Source organism: Myxine glutinosa, chromosome 4, assembly GCF_964187855.1.
Source record: "Myxine glutinosa chromosome 4, kmMyxGlut1.1, whole genome shotgun sequence".
Taxonomy (NCBI): domain Eukaryota; kingdom Metazoa; phylum Chordata; class Myxini; order Myxiniformes; family Myxinidae; genus Myxine; species Myxine glutinosa.
In genome coordinates, this window is record NC_136264.1 from 151,037,756 (window position 1) to 151,063,878 (window position 26,123).

At 45.0% G+C, this 26,123-nt stretch overlaps 2 protein-coding genes across 11 annotated transcripts in view; one reads left to right on the forward strand and one right to left on the reverse strand.

Moving 5' to 3' along the window:
* TNFSF10 (TNF superfamily member 10) overlaps window positions 1-26,123 on the reverse strand; it is a 407,659-nt gene that overhangs the window by 139,664 nt on the left and 241,872 nt on the right. The gene's annotated exons all lie outside the window — the stretch shown is intronic.
* LOC137425410 (cold-inducible RNA-binding protein B) overlaps window positions 18,594-26,123 on the forward strand; it is a 41,544-nt gene continuing 34,014 nt past the window's right edge. The window contains exon 1 of one of the 10 annotated variants that reach the window (XM_068113828.2): window positions 18,594-18,771. The gene's annotated coding sequence lies outside the window, so the exon portion shown is untranslated. Of the gene's footprint in view, window positions 18,927-26,123 lie in introns of all 10 variants that reach the window. The other 9 variants (XM_078776621.1, XM_068113827.2, XM_078776620.1 and 6 more) reach the window with 9 other exon arrangements.

Genomic DNA, 26,123 nt, shown 5'->3' on the forward strand with positions numbered 1-26,123 from the left:
ACATTTTGCCACGCCACCTGTGATATAATCCTATTGTTGACTTCTTGCTGTGACAGACAATAAGTGACATGGTTCTTTTAACAAATAAATCACCAAAGTGTAAAAGAAACTCACCAGATTGCTATACTGAGTTAAGAAAGTAAACCCAAGTCAAGAAAAAAAAAATATTCCATATTAAATGCCAAGTCTGTATATAAAATAAAGTTTTTGTTTGTTTGTCTGTGCACGCTAATTTCCTGAACGGTGAAAGATAGGAGGAAACCTCGAATAAAAAAAATGTCGGGACAGACCCCGGGAAGGTTTTAGGCTTGGTGGCGAGACCGGTCGAGGCCCACCTCGGCCGGGCTGGGCCCATTTCGCAATTAAAAGCTGAGCTGAGTTATAGTAGTCAATCTCCTACAGCCATGAGTAAAAGCTGAATTATGGTAGTAAATTCATTCAAAAAGAACCAAAAATGTCGGGACGGGCCCCGGGAAGGCTAGAGGCGAGGTGGTGAGGCCGCTTCGGCCGGCTGGACCCATTTCGCAATTAAAAGCTGAGCTGAGTTATAGTCGTCAATCTTCTACGGCCGCGAGTAAAAGCTGAATTATGGTAGTAAATTCATTCAAAAAGAACCAAAAATGTCGGGACGGGCCCCGGGAAGGCTATAGGCTAGGTGGCGAGGCCGGTCAAGGCCGCTTCGGCCAGGCTGGGCTCATTTCGCAATTAAAAACAGCTGAATTATAGTAGTCAATCTTCTACGGCCGTGAGTAAAAGCTGAATTATAGTAGTACATTCATTCAAAAAGAACCTGGGCAACGCTGGGTGCTTTCGGCTCGTATATACAGACTTGGCATTTTATATGGAATATATTTTTTTTCTTGACTTGGGTTTACTTTCTTAACTCAGTATATCAATCTGGTGAGTTTCTTTTACACTTTGGTGATTTATTTGTTAAAAGAACCATGTCACTGATTGTCTGTCGCAGAAAGAAGTCAACAACAGGATTATATCACAGGTGGCGTGGCAAAATGTACGGACAGGTGCATTTGATGATTGGCTTCACAGTCGGGTATACAAGGGTTGTTGCGTTCTGTATTAGTGGAAAACAACTGCTGCACGTCTCCAAAAGTTATTGCCGCTTCCTCTGGAGATGGTCCGTCAACTTGACAATGCTGTTTGTCATGGAGTGGTGGCTTTACGAAATTACGGCATGAAACAGCGTGCTATTGCTCGGCAGTATTGCATCACTCAAGGTCAGGTGTCAAAGATCCTGAAACGAAATGCTCAGAGGGGTGTCCCTACTCCAATACCGAGGCCAGGACGTCCCCGCAGAACCACAAGGAGGGATGATCGCCAGCTGCACCGGTTAGTCCGCAATGGCCGTACCAAGTCAGCTAATCGGCTTAGGTCTGAGTGGCAGCAACTGACAAATGTGCCTGTATCCAGAAGGCTAGTCAACCAACGACTGGTTCAAGCAGGCTATCGTGCCAGGCGTCCCCTGAGAAAGCCACGCCTGACCAGACAACACCACCAGCGCCGATTGCAGTGGGCCAGAGAGCACCGTCAATGGCAGCCAGGACACTGGAATCACGTGATCTTCAGTGACGAGTCTAGATTTCTGGTCTATCGTCAAGATGGCCGCGTCCGAGTGTGCAGACAAGTGCATGAAGCCTACAACAAAGATTGTATAGTGCCAAGAGTCCAAGCTGGAGGTGGTGGGGTGACCGTTTGGGCTGCTTTGCATGCAGGGGGCAAAACTGACCTGGTTGTTCTGAATGGAAACCTGAACCAGTTCAAGTACAGGGCCATTCTGGAAGAAACATTGCCTCCATTTGCTCGTGCAGCCTTTCGCGGAAACGTTGTCTTCCAAGATGACAATGCACGGCCTCATCGTGCTCGCATGATCCAACACTTTCTTGCTGACCGTGGTGTAGAGCATATGGAGTGGCCTGCCATGTCCCCGGATATGAATCCGATAGAGAACTTGTGGGCAGAATTAACGCGTCAAATCGACCACTTGGACCAGCAGCCGACCTCTGTGCGTGAATTGCAGCAGGCTATTGTAACTGCATGGCAAGCGATTCCTGTCCAAACATTGGCAAATCTCGTGAACAGCATGCCCCAACGTGTACGTGCTCTCCTGAATGCTCGTGGGGGTTACACGAAGTACTGAACTGTAATTTTACTGTCCGTAATCCCAGTCGTAATTTAACTTTTGTTTTTGTTAAAAAAAATTTGGCTAATGTGCAAAATAAAGAGATACTTCTGGAAAACGTACAGAAGTTTAACACAGTACTGTCCGTGAATTGAGTTTGATATCAGTTTACATCACTTTCAAGGATCAATTTATTTGTTTCGAAATGTCAAATGTGGTTTTTGTTTCTTTTAAAGGTCACTTTAACAAAATCTAGAATAATTTCAACATAATTCCAATGAACTTTTGGTTCTAAGACATCTTGAAAAGTAAGTTCACCCCCACAAAAAAAATATTCCATATTAAATGCCAAGTCTGTATATATATTAATTCAAACTATGTTCATCTTGGCTAGTCGATCATATTTATGAAGTTTCACATTAATCTTCGAAGTGGTTGTGGAGAAAAAAATTTTAAATCGTTTTTGTTTTCAATCCAATATGGCCATAGGTCCACGGGCGATGACGTCGTAAATGTAATTCTTCATTCGCATTGGGTCGTTGATCAGATGTATGAAGTTTCAGATTTTTCAGATAAGTATTTCAATTGAACCAATTATGGCTGGAATACCATTTTAACAATTATGTCATTGTTATTACCCTTTACACCCCATAGGGACTTGATGACATGCCAAGTGAAAAAAATATTTGTTGAGTGGTTTCATCGAAAAATGAAATTTTTGTCCTTTAATCCAATATGGCTGCAATATCATGTGACTTGTGATGTCAGAGTTGTCAGTACAATATTCTCCATGGGGAGTCCTTCCTATGTTTAAAGTTTTGCATCGAACAGACAACTGGTTGCAGAGAAAAACATTTTAAAGCAAAAATATATAGATGTGGGCACACACGTTGCAATCGTCTCGCATCCTCTTGGGGGAGCTACTGAGCAATATAATTGAATGTATCAACACTAAATAAAACATTATTTTATCCAAAAGACAGAAGGTAAGATTTTTTTTTTTTGCATGTGTAATCGTGAAGGAAAGTATTGAAACAGATGGTGCTAAGCGGTCTTTGTATTGGGAGGCAGAGTTTGTCGACTTAGCAGAGAATGGTCAAATTGTCCTTGGCCTGACAGAGTATGAACGATCCGCAGCTTCTGCTTTGTACTTGGTAACAACCATTGAATTTGTAGAACTATTCGATTTTTCGAGCAGAAACTTTTGAACTCATTTTGAGATCTTCACCTGCATTTTCTCTGAAGAACCGTTTCACCTGCCCACCTTTCTCCCATTCAAAAATTACATGCTTCAGGCCATCCAGTGCATTTGAATCTTTAGATTGTGGTCGTTTTGTATCCCTATGGGATAGAGAGGGAAGGAGGAGAGAACCAATCGCTAGTCATCAAACCACTTTCACTGTGGTTTCATAGCCAGCCTGCGTTAGCATTCTCACCGTATTGATAAACCCTGGATGGTAAGAAAACAACAAATTATAAAGAAAATGACGATATACATGATTCATTTAAACTATCCCTCATGAATAACAATTTTCAATGTTTGACGTTTGAATAAGTTGAAATTGATTGGAGCTGGCAATTTATCATCTATTTTCAATAAAAGCTTTTTCCTGATGCCCAGATTAGTTGGGCGGTTTATCATATCAGGTGGTCAATAAATGATTGGAAGATCACACCTATTTAAATAATATCTTCTCCACCTCAAACGGCAAAATAAGTCATGATGGAAAAAGTTGATGGGTGTATGAGGGTGGCCATCTTGAATTTCAAAATTTCCACCGTTTATACATTTTTCAACAATAAGTTGGGCTGTGAACATCGTATGAGGCTGTTTTTGGTGTCGAACTACATTTTCAATGGCAATGGGCTTAAAGAGGACCTTGTTTCGTGAATAGGAGTAATAAATAAATACTTTCAGCCATATTGAATATACATACATTTATTACTTGGCAAAAAAAAAATTTTTGAACAAGTATATTGATCACTCCGGTGACAGGTATGTTGTGTGTTTGTGTTTTTCTGTCTGCTCATTTATACTTGCCTGCAGGTCACAATTTTAAACCGTTCTTCATGAAAGTTCACCAAATGGTAGAGTTCGTGGTCCGACAAAATCTATATATTTTTGAGGTCAAAAGGTCAACATAGGCCAAAGGTCAACCACTTTTTTTCAAATTTCTAAAACCCTCAATTTTCATCCGATTGACTTGGAATTTGAATAGGATTTTCACATCGGCGAACTGAATTCAACCACCAACTATTTTTGAGATCAGCATAGGCCAAAGGTCAACAACAATTTCTAAAATCCTCAATTTCCATCCGATTAAATTGAAATTTGAATAGGATTTTCATATTGGCTAACTGTCCCAAACTAACAATATTGTCCCAAACCCGTCTCTGTACCCACCGTATCCAGTCGTACCCAGCTGCTCCTGGACTCTGTGTCCTCTCCTGACAAGGTGGAGATGTTTCTGTCAATCCTCGACGCTGATTCTGCAACTGGACCAGACGGCATCAGCCCATGGGTCCTAAAATCCTGCTCTGCCGCTCTTTCACACCCTCTCTCTGTTCTCTTCACCCTCTGTTTTGCTCAAGGTCATCTGCCATAAGCTTGGAAATAAGCCAACATTACTGTGTTACACAAAAAGGTGCAAAAACAGACCCTTGTAACTACAGACCAATCAGCCTGCTCCCAATTATTAGCAAAGTCATGGAATCCATCATTGCTTCGGATATCAAATCTTTCCTCTTCTCCAATGGCTTGATCTCTGATCATCAATTTGGATTCAGACCAGGTCACTCTGCTCTGGACATGCTGCTTCTGCTGTCTCAACAATGGATGGAGGTCCTCAATGTCAAACAGGAAATTAGAGCTGTCTCCTTTGACATATCACTTGCCTTCGATACGGCCTGGCACCCCGCTCTGCTCTCCAAACTCTCCTCCTATGGTATCCACGAAAATCTCCACGCATGGCTTACGGACTTCTTCTCTGGTCGTAGTCAACGTGTGGTCCTGAATGGATTTCTCTCATCTCACCTTCCTGTGCAGGCTATAGTTCCCCAAGGCAGTGCAATAGCCAATCACAGGACCTCAAATTTTTTGTTAAATCATGTAAGTCAAACTAGGGAGAGAATGAGAGAAGAAGACGTCACCGACCATAACACCAACTAGATGGTATTCATAGAATACTTACCCTGCGCAGTCAACTTGATGTGAGCCAACTTTTCTGTTTTTGAACGTTTCTTTTTTTTATATTCAATATGGCTGCCAGACCACGTGAGCGATGACATCATCAATATATATCCTCTAATATAATTGTTGCATAGATCATGCTCAATAAATTTCAAACTGATCAGGCTAAGTGTTTTCCCTGTCTAACTATGACATCAAAATATGGCACAAATGACGTCATCATTAACAACACCTATTCCCCATATGGAGTTATTTACAATGAGCCATGTTTAAATTTTTTCCATAGCGTGGTTTTGGAGATAAAGAGGTGCAACGTTTTTCGTTTTTTTTCCAAGATGGCACCTGTAACACATGACCTATGACGTCATGATTATCATTAAAATATTCCAAAGGAGGAGGTGCTGCTATGGCGAAAATTTAGTGTCCATCAGACCAACAGTTGCTGAAATTTTTCAAATAATGATCGGATGGATGTGTTGTATTTGTCGAATTATGGCGTCATAACGAAGGTACCGATGACATCATCATTAACATATCTTATTCTCCATGGGGGAGTAGTTGACAATGAGCCAGGTCTCAATTTTTTCCATGGAGCGGTTTCAGAGATGCGAATTTTTTCCAAGATGGCGCCTGTACCACGTGACCTATGACGTCATAATTAGCATTAAAATATTCTACAGGAGGAGGCCCTCCTATGGTGAGAATTTCGTGTCAATCGGACAAAGAATTGCATAGAAATTAATTCATCCTGATCGAATCAAGCATTGTACTTGTCGAATTATGACGTCATAATTAAGGTGCCGATGACATCATCATCAACATATCCTATTCCCCAAGCAGAGTACTTGATAATGAGCCATTCAATTTTTTCCCATGGAGCGGTTTCAGAGATATAGAGGTGCAACTTTTTTTCGATTTTTCCAAGATGGTGCCTGTACCACGTGAGCTATGACGTCATAATTATCTTTTTTTAAATTTCACAGGAGGAGCCACTCACAATCTAAAAACTTCGTGCCAATCGGACTAACAGTTGCAGAGTTTTTTTTCCCATACTGATCAGATCAAGCGTTGTACTTGTCGAATTATAACGTCATAATTAAGGCACCGATGACATCATCATCAACAACATATCTTATTCCCCTTGGTGAGTACTTGACAATGAGCCATGTTTACATTTTCCATTGAGCAGTTTGGGAGATATAGAGGTGTAACGTTTTCCAAGATGGCGTCCGTACCACGTGACCTATGGCGTCATAATATTCACTAAAATATTATACAGGAGGAGGCACTAACATGGTAAAATTTCGTGTCAATCGGACCAACGGTTGCCAAGAAAATGAATTTTAAAAATGCAGACACGTCACACGTACGGCAAACGTACGTACCCGATTGCTTAACCCCGCTTTTCGCTTCGCAGCGCAGGGTAATAATATCCCTGTGGGATGGCTATTTCCCCATGGTTTCTGAGATTTTAAAATAAATTTCCTGAATTTGAGGCAAAACTCCCCTTTTCAGCCTCTTATAGGGGCGGACCTGAATGGGGAAGACCACAACGACATGAGACCTTTTTGTTCTGATGTATCATACCAAAGTTGGTCCATAATCGGTCATGTTGTTTGTGAGTAAAATATGTTTGAGGGAATATGAGAGATTAGGAGATGGAGCCTGGGCCCCTATTTCCAGGGGAGATACGGCCATGGGGAGCACAACTTCAGGTGAGGGCATGGTCACGATGCCTCGTGGCCAGTTTGGTCTGGATCCGGTAGTTGGTTTCTGAGATTTTTGATTGAAATACCAATATTTGGGGCAAGATCCCCCTTTCATTTCCTCCAAATGAGCAGATCCGGATGGGGAGCACAACCCCATTCTTACTGTCCTGATGCATTGTACCAAATTTGGTTTGTATCAATCAAATAGTAGTGGAGAATATGTTGTAATGAAACTGAGGGATTCGGGGAGGGGGCTGTGGTCCTCTTTCTGGGTGAGATACGACCATGAGGAGCACAACTTAAAGTTAGGCCATGGTCACGATGCATCGTGGTCAGTTTGGTCTGGATCTGTCGGGCAGTTTCTGAAAATATTTTTTGAAATAGCAATATTTGGGGCTAACCCCCATTTCACTCCCTTCTTGGGAAACATTCGCATTGGAATCACAACCCCCTGGGACATTGCTGTCCTGATGCATCGTACCAAATTTGGTCCATTATGGGTCGTGTTGTTTGTGAGATGTTTTCGTCAAATGTTAACGGACGGACGGATGACTGGACACAGGGACCCTGAGGTTATTTCAAAGAAATAACGTAAAAAATGTCTTCATTAATAATGTCTTCTTAACTGCCCTATCACCTTTATGTTTAGCCTGGTGTTGTCTTAACAGTTAAGGTGGTTGGCTTGAGATCTTAGGGTCCTGAGTTTGAGCCCCTCTCATGCCATTGAATTATATCCTCAGTTTTCCTTCTGTCCCCTTTCTTGATGTTAACAACTTGTATCCCCTTTCGGTCTCTCATACCACCACTTATATTTCTTCTGCGACCTTCCTGTCTATTACCTTGCCATTTTTTGAAAGGTCTTTTCTTTTTCTTTCTCCAATTACCTCCTCAACTCTACTCTTTCTCTCATTACTTCCCCAACCTCCGATTTCCACCACTACTGCACTTCCCTATCGGTGTTTCCTCCTGTAGTTTTTCGACACACATTTGCTGCTATCCTGAAAAACACACCCGCCATGTTCTTGTCATTCGTCATGAATCTGATTGCATTGGCACCAATATTTACGGCGTAGCCCATAGGGCAAATCCGTCCAGAACAGTGTTTGTCTGTATGTGTGTATGTATGCATGTATGTATGTCCCCTCAAACGTACACCAATCAGAGCTGAGGAGCTGGTCACATGACAGGGTTATGTGATTACGTCTGATGTCATTACGGCAGTAAGGCGGCTGACTCTCCACACACCGCCATTTTGATTCCAATGTCGTTCAGGCCGAACATATCGTCGAACCTGTCATATATCACAATCGCCATGCTCTACCTTTACGTTTTTCATTCAGTGTGAAACAAACAAACCGATTGTTAAAATGAGGTCTCTCGGGAGGTCTCTCAGCGCTCGGAGGTGGCGACTTCTCTTTTCAAGCTGGGGGCGCATCTCTGGACCGGACCGGGTCGATTCTGCCCTTGAGCCAAGGTGCACCTTGAGCCTCGACTACCTGCCCTTCCTTGCCATCAATCCCTGTGTGAGTCAGTTTTGTCCTGTTTATCTGTGGTCTGTCGGGGCTACTATGAGACCGTGATTAAGTGCCCACCTTCCTATGCTGTCCCTCTTGTCCTTGTAATCTCAACGTTCCGAAATATTATAACCTCCTCCGGAGGTCTTGAGAACTGTACCCCTGGTGTCGTGTCATTTAACCCAGCCGTTGTGTCCTTTCCTCAATTGATTTAGCGTAGCGCGACTCGGCCAACGTTCGAGTATAATCCGGTAAACTGTGCAGACGCGGTCATACCAAACCGCTCGGTAAACCAACATTAAATGTTACAGACGCGGTTTTGGATGTTAGTTTACCGAGCGGTTTGGTATGACCGCGTCTGCACAGTTTACCCGATTATACTCGAACGTTGGCCGAGTCGCGCTACGCTAGATCAATGAAGGAAAGGACACAACGGCTGGATTAAATGACACAACACCAGGGGTACAGTTCTCAAGACCTCCGGAGGAGGTTATAATATGGGATATGCGGAACGTTTAGATTACAAGGACAAGAGGGACAGCATAGGAAGGTGGGCACTTAATCACGGCCTTATAGTAGCCCCGACAGACCACAGATAAACAGGACAAAACTGACTCACACAGGGATTGATGGCAAGGAAGGGCAGGTCGTCGATGGTCAGCACAAGGTGCACCTTGGCTCAGGGACAGGATCCACACAGTCCGAAAGATGCAGGGAGGTCTCTCAGCGCTCGGAGGTGGCGACTGGTTCTTCTTCAAGCTGGGGGCGCATCTCACGTCACGTCCGGTAAGTGGCTGCGTATATCCAGCGGGGAGTGACACGCCCTCGGCTCGTTAGCTCCGCCCTAGATGGAATCTGCCCGTTGCTTCTTATTGGGTGCGGGGGGTTACCGGGCTCCGCCCTTGACGAGGGGCCGACAGTCAGCCCCTTTGTGGTAACCCCGTTGGCGCACATGGGCAATGGCGGCTAACCAAGCCGGAGTGAGGACGCACACTCCCCACGCGCTGTTGTTGTAGTTGTTGTTGTTGTTTCATGAGGAAGATGGGAGGAGGTATGGGGAGGTCCTAAACTCACTACTGTTGCCATACAATCACATTCTGGTGCAACGAAGAGTCAGAATTAATGGAAACGAGTCCTTAACTGACATAGACTAAGAATAACTAGCAAGATGTCCTATAGTTGTCTACGTGAGATGCGGTGAACCTGGGCACGACATTTAATGGGGGAAAAAGGGGAAGGTCGGTTGTACAGAGTGTTGTTTACAGACAATGGGACTAGGGAATGGGGGATTGGGGATAGTTGGGGAGTATTGGGGAAATAGGGGAATATTTACAAGCGGATATGGAGGCCAAATCCCATATCCGCAACATTGCACCCTTCTCTACCCTCGGGGCGTCCCGACCCAATAAATTTTTACCTACTTTAGTGTGGCACTCAGATGTAGTTCCCTCTACTATTAACTCTACCCTGAGTGCGACAGTTTTACAGATGTTCACAAATGAGTAAATATGTCCCCCTGCGACGTTGCACCCTTCTCCTCACAGAAACACACCCACAGGATAACCGAATCGCGGAAAGAATTCTCAAACTAAATATACAGCCGGTAGGGAGCATTATTTACACAAGACTACGCTGATATTTACACTACGATCCAGGACCTGTTTTTGGAGGAACACATGCAGATGTTATGCATAGAGAGAGAGCACGCATGCCAGCATCGATACACCAACCCACAAGTGCTCTGTGGCCTTACGGCCTTTAATAATGTGCAGAGCACCCCTTCCAAGCACCAAAAGCACCACCCCATCACACAGTCAGCACCATCCGGTGCACCAATAAAATGTTCAATAATCATGGTGTGGTGTCGCAGCCGGCCGATGTTCTGCCGCTGGTCTTGCCTTCTTGAAGCACACTTGGTGTTCTGGCTTCTTTAAAAATAAAGAAAGGCGCCAACCGCGTCCATTTCTAAATTGTGGCCGTCAGGGGGCCAACTAAAAGTGGTTCACCTGTATGGCATAGGTGCCACGTTGACCCATAGGTCCATCAACGGGTGGTGCTTGCCCGCAAAAGACTGCGGTCCATGGTGGGCGGCCACAAACATTGCGGTCCATATGGTGTATCGATCCCGGCAGCAAGCAGCGAAAGTGCAGGCCCACAACTGCGGAGCCAGCACCTCTCTCTCCTCTCTCTCTGCCCCAAAACCAGATCCTCGGAGGTGGGAGACAAAAGAAGAAAACAAGTGAGTAAGGTGGTAAGGGCGCAAAAGTGCACGCAATACAAGGTGATGCACACTGGGGGCACATGGGAACCAGGTGAGACAGGTATGTTCCGACCGTACGCCCCCCCCCCCAACCAGGTAACCTACATGGCCCCTCCCTTACCCCTTACTGTATCCACAAAACACAACACTACCCATAAACATCTACTTTACAAATCAACAAACGTCCCTACTGTCTTCCCCGTTCCTCCCATAAACCAAATTCGTCTTCTCTCCCTCCTAACCAATCAAATTTGCCATTTTCAACTCTCATCAAAATTTGCCATCTCCAACTCAACATCATAATTTGCCATCACCAATTCATCATCAGTCCCTCCTAAGGAGGGAGAGATGGAATCACCCCAATGTCTCATCCACGTCGTGATGCGTCTCACAAATCCTCACAGCAATTCTCATTTCCTGCAACACAGAACAAAAGAAAACACAGGTGTGGAGTCATCATCATCACCACAGGTAAGTGGCTGCGTATGGTGCGACAGGTTCATCAATCCTAACTATTTCCTAAATGACTTTAACAACTTTACATTACCCGGGGTCTTTCTCCTGCCAAACCATTGGCCTCTTACACTATGGGTTCTAAAAACCAATTCCCATTGACCAAACTGTGGTGCTTTTCAATTTGGGGCCTCACTCCCCCGATTCATCTCTCGGTGCCCTCGCACAATTTCTGGGCTGTGGCGTGTACCTCTCCCAGCGGGTCTACCCACCTGCACACCTCCACCACTGCAGTTGCCTCCGAGCTTACCTGCTCCTTACCCTAACCTAACTACCTGGGGAAGGCCCTCTGGCGCTCTCCCCACTCGGTGCCCTCTCTGGCACTGGGCTACCCGGGTCCGTCTTCCGGATCCTCGGGCCCCATCCACAACTCTACCGGCTCCCAGAGCCCACCTGCGGCCTCACCTGACCGACATCCTCACAGTGGTGGAGTGCCCAAACCAACTACACACACTAACAGGCTACACGCCCAGCCATTTCCACAACACTAACGCACCCATCCAATTACCATTCTGCAACCGCACCACAAATGCCAATATCCAACCACAATTTACCTATACCCTCTACCTAACACTTACACTACCCGCCCCGGGTATCCGTGATGGCGGTCCACTCTTCCCCCATTCACACCTTCGCACCATGCACACCACTCCGTACCACTTACTCCAACTCTCTCCACACACCTGTACTTGCACACCTGTGCTCTCACACCTGGTGCCACCTGCACCCTTCTCTCCCCAAGCGCATTCGCGCTGATCCACAACACTCACTACTCCACCCTGCTCCACACACCTGTCCAGTTGCACACCTGTGCAATCACACCTGTTCAATCCTCACACACACGGCATCATCTCATCTAACTACTCCCCTCTAAAACTTGCGCTTCCCAGTCGTCCCTTTAAACTATTGCGCTCCCACGTCATTATCATCCACACTAATCTACCTGCGTCCCCACTACAGGTATCAGTCACTAACTAAACACGTCACCTAATGTCATCTTCGCTAGATCCCTATCAATATAACCTAACCCACCCGGGCTAGTTTTCACTGCCATACACCCCATAATCTAGTGCGCATTTGCCCCACCATGGGAAGGGTGGCAGGGATGCCACCCTTACCCACTGGGCCCATCGCTCACTACCAATTTTGCACATCAAATTTCAACAAATCAAAAATTTGCCAATCACTACCCATCATCTGCCAATCATTACTGCCACTCCTTTGCCAATCATCAAATTTTGTTTTTCTCTAATTTCGGGGCCAAAACACTAACCTCATCACACAGTCTACTCACTAATGCCTCTCGGTGCGCCAATTTACTTCTAAAGCTCGGCTTCGTACAGCCAAGCCATGAATGCGGGTTGTTCTGTGCCAGCGGCTGGATGCGTCCGGCATTCGGTGCAGGGAAGGAGGTTTACCCGGGCCGAGGTCCCACGCACCTTCTCGGCACGGAGCCATCCAATGTCCCGATCTCGACCTGCCGGCACGTCTCAACAAAACGTGGTCGCCATGACGACCCTTCCTATCCAGCTGCCCGCTCCACCTAGTGGAGCCTGGACGCGGCCATTCCACGCGAGGCCCGGCACGCATCGAGGGCCCGATTCGGCTATAAGTCGTTCTAACCGCTGCTCCGTTTAACGTCGATGCTTCACCTGCATGCTTACACCCCGCAGCCCGTTCCTTGCTCACACATCCAGCCGTTCCCATGCTCCTCGTACCTTTCCTTACACACCCAGGTACACTCATTCCACTCACAGCCTTGGTCACACACCTGACCACCGAACACTTTGGCACACATTCGTTGGTCGCACACCTCACCAACACACCTCTTCACGCCCCCTCCTCGGTCACCTCCTCTGTGACAATCACAGGTGTGCTCTCATTCGCACACCCAACCACGTGCCTCACTACCAATTCCAGCGTGCATTCCCACTCACGCTCTACCATTCCAGGTGTGCATCCTTTCTCACCTGTCACAACCAACTCACGCTCCTTGTCACTCTCACTACTCTCACCTCCATTATTGACAGCGCACTCTTTCCTCATGCACCCGTCCGTTACACACCTCTCTCGCGCACACTCTTGCGCACACTCTCCCGTCACACCCTCTGTAACACTCACCACAGGCATGCATTCTTCCTTGCCTTTGACAGCGCACTCTTTCCCCATGCACCTGTCCGTCACACACCTTTCTCGCGCACACTCCTGCGCACACTCTCCCATCACACCCTCTGTAACACTTACCACACCGCGCTTCCATGTGCTCCCTCGCACACGCGCTACGACCGACTCACTCTCGCCAGCACCCTCACTCCTTGGCACGCACTTTTTCGTCACACACCCCAGAGTCGGACTTTCTTGCACACCTCCTTTTTCGCACACCAGACCTGTCGCACACTTCACCAACGGCCTCTCACGAACACCCGGGTCCATCTCGACCCCCAAGCTCATTAAATCACCTGGCGCATCATACGCACGACCATATTGGTCACCACTTACACCGGGTCCTCTTCCTCTTCGCTTCTCCTCCATCACCTGCGAATCCCTCATCCGGTTAATGAGCACATCATCACGATCCAAACACAGACTTTGGACCAATTCTTTTATCTCCTCTTTTATCTCTTTCTTATCCTCTCTCCGTCGCTTCTTAATTTCGCTCACCCCTTCTTCCACTTCTTCTAATTTCTGCTTCACTTCTTTTATTCCCCGGTACGTCTCCTCAAGCTCGTCCTCTAAGGCTACCTTGACCGTTTCCATGTGCGTCCTCACCTGCCGGTCCTTCGTCTCCATTACCTCTATCACCTCGTCCAACCTCGTTGTCAGTCCCTCACGTACCATCTGACATTGCCTCTTTGTCGCTATCAAGTCGTTTTTTATGTCGTTTTGTGTCGCTTTTAACCCTCCTAATACCGCAGTGTTCCTTTGAACCTGCTCCGTTAGTCCTTTTTGTCCCTCCGTCAGCTGTTCCACCTCCTTCGTCAGGTCCTCTATGCCCCCTTGTAACTTTACAGTCCCCTTTCTCACCTCCTTCTCCATGTGCTCCTTACAGTGCCTCACCTCCTCGCGCACTCCTCCGACCTCCTCACTCACACCTCTTCTGATCTCTTCTCCCATCACTTGCATCTCCTGCCCAGATGCCACCCTCATCTGCTCCATTTCCTCCCTGTGAGCATCCAGTTTGGTTTCTACCCCCATTCTGACCCCCTCTATCTGCTGCCCCATTTGTTTAACTTCCCTTTCCGCTTGGTCCCTCATGTCCCTCAATTTGCCTTCCATACTGTTTTCTAACCCCTCTAACCCCTTTTGCATCCCTTCCATTTGATTCTCTTGAGCAGCCATTCTGTTTTCTACCCCCATTAACCCATTTTTCACCTCTTTTATCCCGTTGTCTAACCCCTCAAAATTATTGTCTAACTTCCCAAATTTCTTGTCTAACTCCTCAAAATTATTGTCTAACTTCCCAAATTTCTTGTCTAACCCCTTAAAATTATTGTCTAACCCCTCACCGGTACCCCTCGCTTCGTCCCTCATTACCCCCATTTGGTTTCCCATTACCCCCAATTGGCCCTCCAATCGTTCACTCTGAGCCCTCATTTCCTCCCTCATTTTCTCGCTATTCTGGGCCATAAGGGCCTTCATTTGTATGAAAAAAAGGTCCAAATTTACCAGCGGCGCTACTACGGTCGCGGGCGTGGGCGCCGTGGCCATGTGCGAGGCGCTATTTCGCGCGTCTGATACCTCGTGCGCGACGACGCTATTTTGCGAATCTGCTACCCTCACTGCTTCGCTCTCCTCTTGTCCCTCAATTTGGTCCTGGATCGACCCTGCCTCACTCTCTTCTACCGGAACCCAGCCGTCTTGGTCTGCCATAACGCGACTTTCAAAATTCGGGTTTTTATTTTTTTTTGTAAAACACAATCAAATTTCGCCGTTATAATTTCGAGCGCGTGAAACGCGCTCCGGATCGAATCACACTTCCCGACACCAAATGTTACCCTAATGGTACAATTGGTGTCCCAAAATTTGGGCCTAACAAATTTAGTCCCAGGTCCGAATCCAACTCCTCGACACCAAATGTTACAGACGCGGTTGTGGATGTTAGTTTACCGAGCGGTTTGGTATGACCGCGTCTGCACAGTTTACCCGATTATACTCGAACGTTGGCCGAGTCGCGCTATGCTAGATCAATGAAGGAAAGGACACAACGGCTGGATTAAATGACACAACACCAGGGGTACAGTTCTCAAGACCTCCGGAGGAGGTTATAATATGGGATATGCGGAACGTTTAGATTACAAGGACAAGAGGGACAGCATAGGAAGGTGGGCACTTAATCACGGCCTTATAGTAGCCCCGACAGACCACAGATAAACAGGACAAAACTGACTCACACAGGGATTGATGGCAAGGAAGGGCAGGTCGTCGATGGTCAGCACAAGGTGCACCTTGGCTCAGGGACAGGATCCACACAGTCCGAAAGATGCAGGGAGGTCTCTCAGCGCTCGGAGGTGGTGACTGGTTCTTCTTCAAGCTGGGGGCGCATCTCACGTCACGTCCGGTAAGTGGCTGCGTATATCCAGCGGGGAGTGACACGCCCTCGGCTCGTTAGCTCCGCCCCAGATGGAATCGGCCCGTTGCTTCTTATTGGGTGCGGGGGGTTACCGGGCTCCGCCCTTGACGAGGGGCCGACAGTCAGCCCCTTCGTGGTAACCCCGTCGGCGCACATGGGCAATGGCGGCTAACCAAGCCGGAGTGAGGACGCACACTCCCCGCGCGCTGTTGTTGTAGTTGTTGTTGTTGTTTCATGAGGAAGATGGGAGGAGGTATGGGGAGGTCCTAAACTCACTACTGGTGCCATACAATCACATTCTGGTGCAACGAAGAGTCAGAATTAATGGAAACGAGTCCTTAACTGACATAGACTAAGAATAACTAGCAAGATGTCCTATAGTTGTCTACGTGAGATGCGGTGAACCTGGGCACGACATTTAATGGGGGAAAAAGGGGAAGGTCGGTTCTACAGAGTGTTGTTTACAGACAATGGGACTAGGGAATGGGGGATTGGGGATAGTTGGGGAGTATTGGGGAAATAGGGGAATATTTACAAGCGGATATGGAGGCCAAATCCCATATCCGCAACAGTATCAATCAAATAGTAGTGGAGAATATGTTGTAATGAAACTGAGGGATTCGGGGAGGGGGCTGTGGTCCTCTTTCTGGGTGAGATACGACCATGAGGAGCACAACTTAAAGTTAGGCCATGGTCACGATGCATCGTGGTCAGTTTGGTCTGGATCTGTCGGGCAGTTTCTGAAAATATTTTTTGAAATAGCAATATTTGGGGCTAACCCCCATTTCACTCCCTTCTTGGGAAACATTCGCATTGGAATCACAACCCCCTGGGACATTGCTGTCCTGATGCATCGTACCAAATTTGGTCTATTATGGGTCGTGTTGTTTGTGAGATGTTTTCGTCAAATGTTAACGGACGGACGGATGACTGGACACAGGGACCCTGAGGTTATTTCAAAGAAATAACGTAAAAAATGTCTTCATTAATAATGTCTTCTTAACTGCCCTATCACCTTTATGTTTAGCCTGGTGTTGTCTTAACAGTTAAGGTGGTTGGCTTGAGATCTTAGGGTCCTGAGTTTGAGCCCCTCTCATGCCATTGAATTATATCCTCAGTTTTCCTTCTGTCCCCTTTCTTGATGTTAACAACTTGTATCCCCTTTCGGTCTCTCATACCACCACTTATATTTCTTCTGCGACCTTCCTGTCTATTACCTTGCCATTTTTTGAAAGGTCTTTTCTTTTTCTTTCTCCAATTACCTCCTCAACTCTACTCTTTCTCTCATTACTTCCTCAACCTCCGATTTCCACCACTACTGCACTTCCCTATCGGTGTTTCCTCCTGTAGTTTTTCGACACACATTTGCTGCTATCCTGAAAAACACACCCGCCATGTTCTTGTCATTCGTCATGAATCTGATTGCATTGGCACCAATATTTACGGCGTAGCCCATAGGGCAAATCCGTCCAGAACAGTGTTTGTCTGTCTGTGTGTATGTATGCATGTATGTATGTCCCCTCAAACGTACACCAATCAGAGCTGAGGAGCTGGTCACATGACAGGGTTATGTGATTACGTCTGATGTCATTACGGCAGTAAGGCGGCTGACTCTCCACACACCGCCATTTTGATTCCAATGTCGTTCAGGCTGAACATATCGTCGAACCTGTCACATATCACAATCGCCATGCTCTACCTTTACGTTTTTCATTCAGTGTGAAACAAACAAACCGATTGTTAAAATGACCAATTGACCATCAAATATCTAAAGCATCAGAGTTACGTTTCTTCCAACAAAACGGTACCCAACCCTTCTGGGGTATATAGATTACAGTAGATCTTTCCTCAGTTCTATAAGTAAAACGTTTAATGTTATAAACAGCATTAGCGACTGTTTAAAAAGCTAGTCATGTGTGTTTGTGGTTTATAATATTTTACAAGCCCGGCTACGCCGCTGTTAGACTTTCGGTCTTGTTTTTCTTTTCTGATGTCTCACATTCTGGAACAGCTTACAATATGTCACTAATTTCTCCCATCATAAATGCGTCATGTGGAATTCCCTTCAATCCAGGATTCCAGCTCGATCTCTCCACCTCCGTTTCACGAGGAATACCGTCATTGATCTGGTCCCTGTACGGTTTACTTTTGAAGCTGATATTTTGATTCGGTTGACGTCATACGTCATTTAAAGCTCATTTGCATGTAAATGGTGGCTAGAATACGCCCATATCATTGACCATATTTGGTAGGGCCACAGATTGTGGCCTGACGCGCTTTATTGGTTAAAGTTAAACATCAGAAAAGGATTCTTCAGTCAAAAGATCATCACTGATTGATACGGTCTTCCACCACATGTAGTCGGGCCCCAACAGTGAAGGCCGTTAAGGCTCTTTTAGATCATCATTGGAAATGCAGGTAAATCAGCTTCTGCTGACTCTCTCACATTCCCCATCGAAAGTATCAATTTCGCAAAGAACGAAAGAATCTCCAGGACCAATCATCATCCACTTCCACATATGTTGCTGTGCAGTGTTCTTTAGGCGGTGTAACGCGCTAGTAATTTCGGTGTGGCTGATTTTCCTTTCTCACACGATATTAATATTATCTTTACTCTGTGGCAGAGTACACGAGTCCGAAAATCTTTAAAGTAGATTAAATAATAACCCTAATTTAATCCGATAAACTCTCAGTGAATTTACAACAGGACATGAGAGGAAATTTAAGGCACTTGACCTTTTGGCGCCAATCGGAGAAGGTACTTGTGTGACGTCAGGGAGAGGGATTTTTTTTTTGGTGGAGGGAGCGAGGATTCCGTTATACTTATAGGAATCTTGTTCGCGAAGGAAGACATTTCGCATTTGCTCTTTACGAATAGGTACGTGTCGGTATGTTTTTATTCTGTCGATGTGTTAATGACATGATGTGGTGAATCGTTTTCTTTGTGGGGGTTTTTTTTTTCTCCTTCCTATCGCGCCATTTGCTTTTCCTCATGTGGTCGGTTGAGGATTCGCACCTCGTGTTTCACTTTCTGTAAGTATAGGTTTGGGTTTCGTTTAATCCTGATGCATTTGCGACGTTTTTCACAAAGTAAATAATTTATATTCGCCGAGATTATGTTGATATATATATTATATATATATATATATTTTTTTTTATTCACCTCTATTTAATTTCGTTCTTCACGTGGAGTTTTATTTTGTTTAGCCGTATCGTGATGTACGAGGTTAAAAAAAAGAAGAAAAAGGATGGAGCACGGACAATCGACCAAGCGGAAGCAGCTATTTCATGTGCTTCGTGTCCGTTGAAATTATTTGGAAGGAAACGCCTATTTGATTATGAATTGTACGTTTAAGCAAATGCATTCCGAAGGTTTAATTCGCTAACCAAGGCCAGGTATAATGTGAGTTTTAACTGGGGTTCGAATGCTACGTGAATTGGCGGCGCGTGCCGGTCTGACCACGTGCGTAATGGCGGCTACGCGGAAGCTCCGCCTACTTTATCTGGCTCGTCGAGTGTCCCGTTATTTGTGTTGCATGGCAGGTCCCCGCTGCAAGTTCACGCCACCACAATTTTCTTTTGGAAGACTCATTTGGTTAATAATTGTTGCTGGTGCATTGATCTGTGCTTGATTTATCTTTATCGAGCTCCATTTGTATAATTGATGTTTGTATGGGAATAATGTCCTGTATAGATGTAATACTAATACACGTGCCATTTGTGCAACTTTTCTGAATGCGATATCCAAAGTGGATGTTCGAAGATTTTCAAATGTAAGTTACTTGATAGTTGAGGCAAATGGGCAAAGTAATGTCGATATTTGTTACATTCGAGAAACGTTGTTTTGTTTGAATGGTTTAACGATCCCAAGGTTGTGCGATGGATTCTTTCATTACGATATGGAACAGGAAGAGTTCGTTTAATCATTTCATCGAAATGATTTCCCAATCGTCCTTTCAACAAATCTACCCATTTGCATCAATATAGCTCTTTATTTATTTATATATTTATATATATATATATATATATATATATATATATGTTTTATTTTTATGGATTTATATTTTTATATTTATATATTTCTAATATATTTATATATTTATTTTATCTTTATATTATAATTTATATATTTCTATTATATTATAATTTATATATTTCTATTTTTATATATTTATATTATAATTTATATATTTCTATTTTTATATATTTCTATTATATTTATATATTTCTATTATATTTATATATTTCTATTATATTTATATATTTCTATTATTATATTTATATATTTTTTATATTTATATCATAATTTATATATTTCTATTATATTATAATTTATATATTTCTATTATATTATAATTTATATATTCCTATTTTTATATATTTCTATTATATTTATATATTTCTATTATATTTATATATTTCTATTATATTTATATATTTCTATTATATTTGTATATTTGTAATATATGTATATATTTCTAATATATTTATGTATTTCTATTATATATGTATTTATATATTTCTATTATATTTATATATTTCTATTATATTTATATATTTGTAATATATGTATATATTTCTAATATATTTATGTATTTCTATTATTTATGTATTTCTATTATATATGTATTTATATATTTCTATTATATTTATATATTTGTAATATATGTATATATTTCTAATATATTTATGTATTTCTATTATATATGTATTTATATATTTCGTGGGGGTGTGTGTGGGGGGGGGTGTTGGTTGGTTGGTTATATAAATGCAAGTATGATTGTCTGAACGGGCTAAACGTTGCAGTCACAGCACGTATAATGCTGAATGATACCCCTCGTTTGAGATGTGCAGAGGTTTACAATTATCGATATTCTTGCAATTTTTGTTGTGCACACTGGTGTATAGGCCGAGTCTTTGGTTCACACACTTTCAGGGAGTTAAAAAAAAGAAAAGAAAAAAGACTGACTTGAAGGGGGGGGGGGGGGGGGGGTGACATCTCGGTCACATTTTGTGTTATGGGAAGCTCCACTGTCCCTGCCGTTTTTTTTTTTTTTTTTTTTTTTTTTTTTTTTTTTTTTGTATACAATATCGAGGCTCGTGAAAGAGCGAACATTAATCACACAGAAAGACAAACCGACACAAAAAACATATAACATAGGGAGCGGTAGACAAGATGGGGAGAGAGGGGGAAGGACACAAACACAACATTTGAGAGCAGGGACCGAGAGACATGGAGACATCGAGAGATCTGAGAGAGGGCGAGGGCTTTGGGGGGGGCGTGGGAAGGGGGCAGTGGGAGAGGTATAAAACATATGGACACTGCCAGGACTTCCAGGAAAGAAGTTGGAATTTCAAACAAGGTGGATCTGGGGTGAATTAGCGGGGGTAGAAAAGATCAAGGTTTTGGATGGGGGAAGATAAGAGATGGTGGTGAACAGCTGTTTTAAAGACCTGGAGGGAGGAGTGGGATTGAAGGGAGTGAGGGAGTTTGTTCCAGAGGTGGGAGAAAAGAGGAATGAAAGAGTGAAGGTGAGCAGAGAGCTGAGATTTCGGCAGTTTAACCATCAGAGGGTTGCTGGCAGATCTTGTGCGACCTGTAGGAATATTTGGGGGACAGAGCACAGAGAGAGCTGGGGGTGCAAGGCCGGAGAGGAGTCGGTAGAAGACAGAAAGACCACCTACCTGCCTGCGGTGAGTGAGTAAAAGGCCCTCAGAGATAGCTTCATCGCGGGAGATTCCAATAATTCTGAAAGCTTTGGTTTCAACAGCGTGAAGCCGAGCTAGGTGTGAGGCAGGAGCACCGGCCCATAGGGGAGAACAGTATTCCATTGAGCTGCGGATGAAAGCCTTGTATGTGGTGAGGAGCTCAGGTGTGCCGAGGAAGGACTTCGCACGACGGAGGATGCCCAGTCGGCGACTGGCTTTGGAGGCCAGCTTTGAAATGTGGTTTTCCCAAGAAAGATCATGGCAGATAGTGAGACCCAAAATCTTGAGCGACAGAACTTCTTGGAGAGGATTGTTGAGAAAGTAGATGGGAGGGTTGTCCAGTCGATCTTTTCGGAGAGACATAGTAAGAGTGTGAGATTTGTCAGGATTGAAAGACATGTTCCACTTGTTTGACCAGTCTGTGATTTTGTCCAGGTCTTCAGAGAGTGAGGAGGCAGCAGACTGCCGATCTGAGGGAAGAGGAATGGAGCGGCAGAGAGTGGAGTCATCAGCAAAGAGATAGAGAGGATTTTCGAGAGAGTCAGAGAGATCATTGATGAAGACCAGAAAAAGCACGGGGCCCAGAACACTGCCTTGGGGAACTCCAGCCTGAACAGGAAGAGGAGATGAGAGAAACCCATTCAGGGCCACACGTTGACGACGACTAGAGAGGAAGTCCGCCAGCCATGCGTGGAGATTTCCATGGATACCAAAGGAGGAGAGTTTGGTGAGCAGAGCGGGGTGCCAGACCGTGTCGAAGGCACGTGATATGTCGAGGGAGACAGCTCTAATTTCCTGTTTGGCATTGAGGACCTCCATCCATTGTTGAGACAGCAGAAGCAGCATGTCCAGAGTAGAGTGACCTGGTCTGAAACCAAATTGATGATCAGAGATCAAGCCATTGGAGAAGAGGAAAGATTTCATATCAGAAGCAATGATGGATTCCATGACTTTGCTGATAATTGGGAGAAGGCTGATTGGTCTGTAGTTGCTAGGATCTGTTTTTGCACCTTTTTTGTGCAAAGCGGTGATGTTGGCTGATTTCCAAGCAGATGGCAGTTGACCTTGAGCAAAAGAGAGGGTGAAGAGAACAGAGAGAGGGTGAGATAGAGCAGCAGAGCAGGATTTTAGGACCCGTGGGCTGATGCCGTCGGGTCCAGTTGCAGAATCAGAGTCGAGGGTTGACAGAAACTTTTCCACCTTGTCAGGAGGAAAGGACACGGAGTCCAGGAGCAGCAGGGTACGACTGGGTATGGTGGGTACAGAGAGGGATGGGTTTGGGACACAAGATTTAGAGGCAAACACAGAGTTGAGGCATTCAGCTTTTTCACGTGCGGAGTCAGCTGTGTAGCCGTTTGAGGTAAGGGAGGGGATGGAGGGGGGAACAAACACCAGAAACGGATTTGACCAGACGCCACCAGGATTTGGAAGAGGGAGACAGATAAGAGAGTTCGGTCTTGAGAACGGAGAGATATTGTTTCCTGGCTCTCCTGAGGGTGGACACACAGTTGTTTCGGGCTTTGTGGAAGGAAATGAGATTTCCTTCCGTTGGATTTGCTTTCCAGGAGACGAAGGCAAGTTGTTTCTGGGCAACAGCCTCACCACAAGATTCCGTGTACCATGGACGGGAGGAAGGGTATGACAACTGAAGACGAGATGGGATAAATCTGTGCATGAGAGAGAGCAATTTACTTTGGAAGAATTCCCAGGATGAGTTGATGTCAGAGGTGGTAGAGATGGGAGACCAGTCCAGATGATTGATGGCTGCTTGAAGACCGTGCCAGTTGGCCTGAGTGAAATGCCAGACTCGTCGACGCTGAGCAGGCTCCCTGAGGATGGTCAGAGAGATGTCCACTTTAACAAGGACATGATCAGATGTTCCGATCGGAGCAGAAGAAGAGCAGCAGACATTTTCAGGGAAGTTAGTCATAACCAAGTCCAGAAGAGAAGATGTTCCGTTGACTGAGATCCGGGTCGGGAAATTGACAGATTGTGTCAGTCCCAGTGAGTCGCAGAAGTCCTTTGCTGAGGAGCCATGGCTGGTGAGAGAGGTACCCACACCCAGCCAACTGGCATGATGACAGTTGAAATCACCACATATGAGGAAGAGAGAGTTGGGATGAGTAGATAGAAGTTGGTCCATATCATCAGACAGCGAGATGTAGATGGAGTCATCACTGTTTGGTGGACGGTACAACACACATATGAACAAGAGGTGGGAGCGAAGGGGAAGCCGTAGCCAGAGGTATTCCTGGGGGTGAGGTGGAGAGAGTGCAGTGCAGGGCGAGTGAGGAAGAGAGTTTTTGATAAAGATAGCAACCCCGCCTCCAGGACGAGGCTCAGGTCTATCATACCGGAGGAGGGAGTAGCCCGGGAGAGATACTATGGAATCAGAGACATCATAACGGAGGAATGTTTCTGTTAAGCAGATCACGTCTGGTTTGACAGAAGCAACCTGTATGGAGAGATCGGTTAAGTTTGAACGAAGGCCCCGGATGTTTGAGGTCCATACCGTTAATGAAGAGGAAGGGGGAGCATCAGATACAGAACAGGGGGGAGGAGAGGGGTAGGGTAAGATGTGCAAGAGGTGGAAGAGGTAGGGAGAGCTGTTGAAGGTGTGTCAGAGATTTCAGAATAGCTCGGAGAAAGGGAAGGATGGGGCGGACAAAAAGTTTGATGGTGATTGGGTGAGCCACAATGAGGTGTTATTTGAGGAGGGGGAAGAGCGAGGCAGAAGGTTGGGGGAGATGGAGGTGAGAGTTTGAAGGGGGAAGAAGCGGGGAGGACGCTTTGAGGAGGGGGAGTGAGCGGGGGGAAATTGAGAAGCAATGAGGGTGGGGAGATTTGAAGGGGAGGGGTGAGGGGGGAGTTTGGGAGGGAAGGGACAAGGGGAGGGATTTGAAAGGGATGGGATATGGGGGAGATTTGGAGGGGAGGGGTGAGGCAGGAGTCTAGGAGGGGAGGGGCGAGGGGGCGTCTTGGCGGGGAGGGGTGAGGGGGTAGTTTAGGAGGGAGGGGGCAAGGGGGGAGATTTGAAAGGGATGGGTGATGGGGAAGATTTGGAGGGGAGGGGTGATGGGGAAGATTTGGAGGGGAGGGGTTATGGGGAAGATTTGGAGGGGAGGGGTGAGATTGGATTTTTGAAAGTGTACGATTTATGGGAAACGAACATTTATTGCAAAATGAGTTTCTTGTGACCTTTGAGTTAAAAATACGTTTAAGGACGCTGGATGGAGGATGGAGTGCAGGAGAGTTTAGGGAATGTAGAACAAAGGCACTATAGGAGATGGATATTTTTTTTGGGATGAATTGATTTGGTGAGCAAGTCGAAAGCAGCCTTTTAAAGAAGAAGAAGAAAAAGGTGTTATAAATCTCCTCTCCAATAAATCTCCTCAACATCTCCTCTCCAAGTTATGCTGTCAAAGGCCATTCCTGCCAAACTCCCGAAATATTCCATACTCTGAGGAACAAATTATCTTGGAACAGCCCAGTGGAACCAGTTTAACTGCTTGTATTTATATATTTTAACATTTATTGATATTCTTGTGGAGCTGGTACAAACATCCCGTTCAGAACCGAGATGGTGTACTTTAATCTGAATTGCTAGGGCAAAGTCGATGTGTCATTGCAGATTTCCACTCTTCCCACCTAAAGCTGATTAATTTTTATATTTCTATTATATTTTCTGTTATAATTTAACCGTACTTGATCCGTATTTCCTATATATATCTATATATATATATATATATATATATATATATATATATATATATATATATATATATATGTATACAGTATATGTATGTATATATATATATTATGATCGGCTCTTGTCTGTCTGCGATGTCTTCCTCAAACGGATGTGCAGAATTTCACCAATCTTGGTTTTCAATGCCAAATGGCAGAAGGTGCGAGAGCAGTTTCACTTTTGGCTGCAGTGAGTTTGGATGGCCAAATACCAATGTTTTGGTTCATATCACAGGACTCAAAACAGACAGACTTTTTATTTGTATTTTAACTAAAAATTTGATGTTGGGTTGACTTAACTTATTCCTGGTCGTGCTTGATGCCGTCTTTCAACTTTGCTTTTTTCGGTGGTAAGTGTCGGGATTTGCGACGCGCTCCATCGAGTTTGATCTATTTTGATATATACATATATATATATATTTTTTGTACAAATAACGCAACATGGTGCTTTCTTTCAGAACATGGATGGAAAATCATTTTCTATCTTCTCAGTATACAACAACAACATGCATTTTAAGGCCATTTCCCTTGCAAGAGTGGGGGTTAGCCTTGCGGTCCCCATGACAATCTTCTCCATTTTGTCCTATTTTCTGCGTCTCCCCTTGTTAACCCCCTTGCCCGCATTTCTTTTTCAACCATCTTTAGCCAAGTCTTTCTCGGTCTTCCCCGTCCTCGACTTCCTTCTACATTCATTTCCATCACTCTTCTCAACCAGTCACTTTCATCCTTCCTCAACACATGACCAAACCATCTCAACCTGTTCCTCTTCACAGC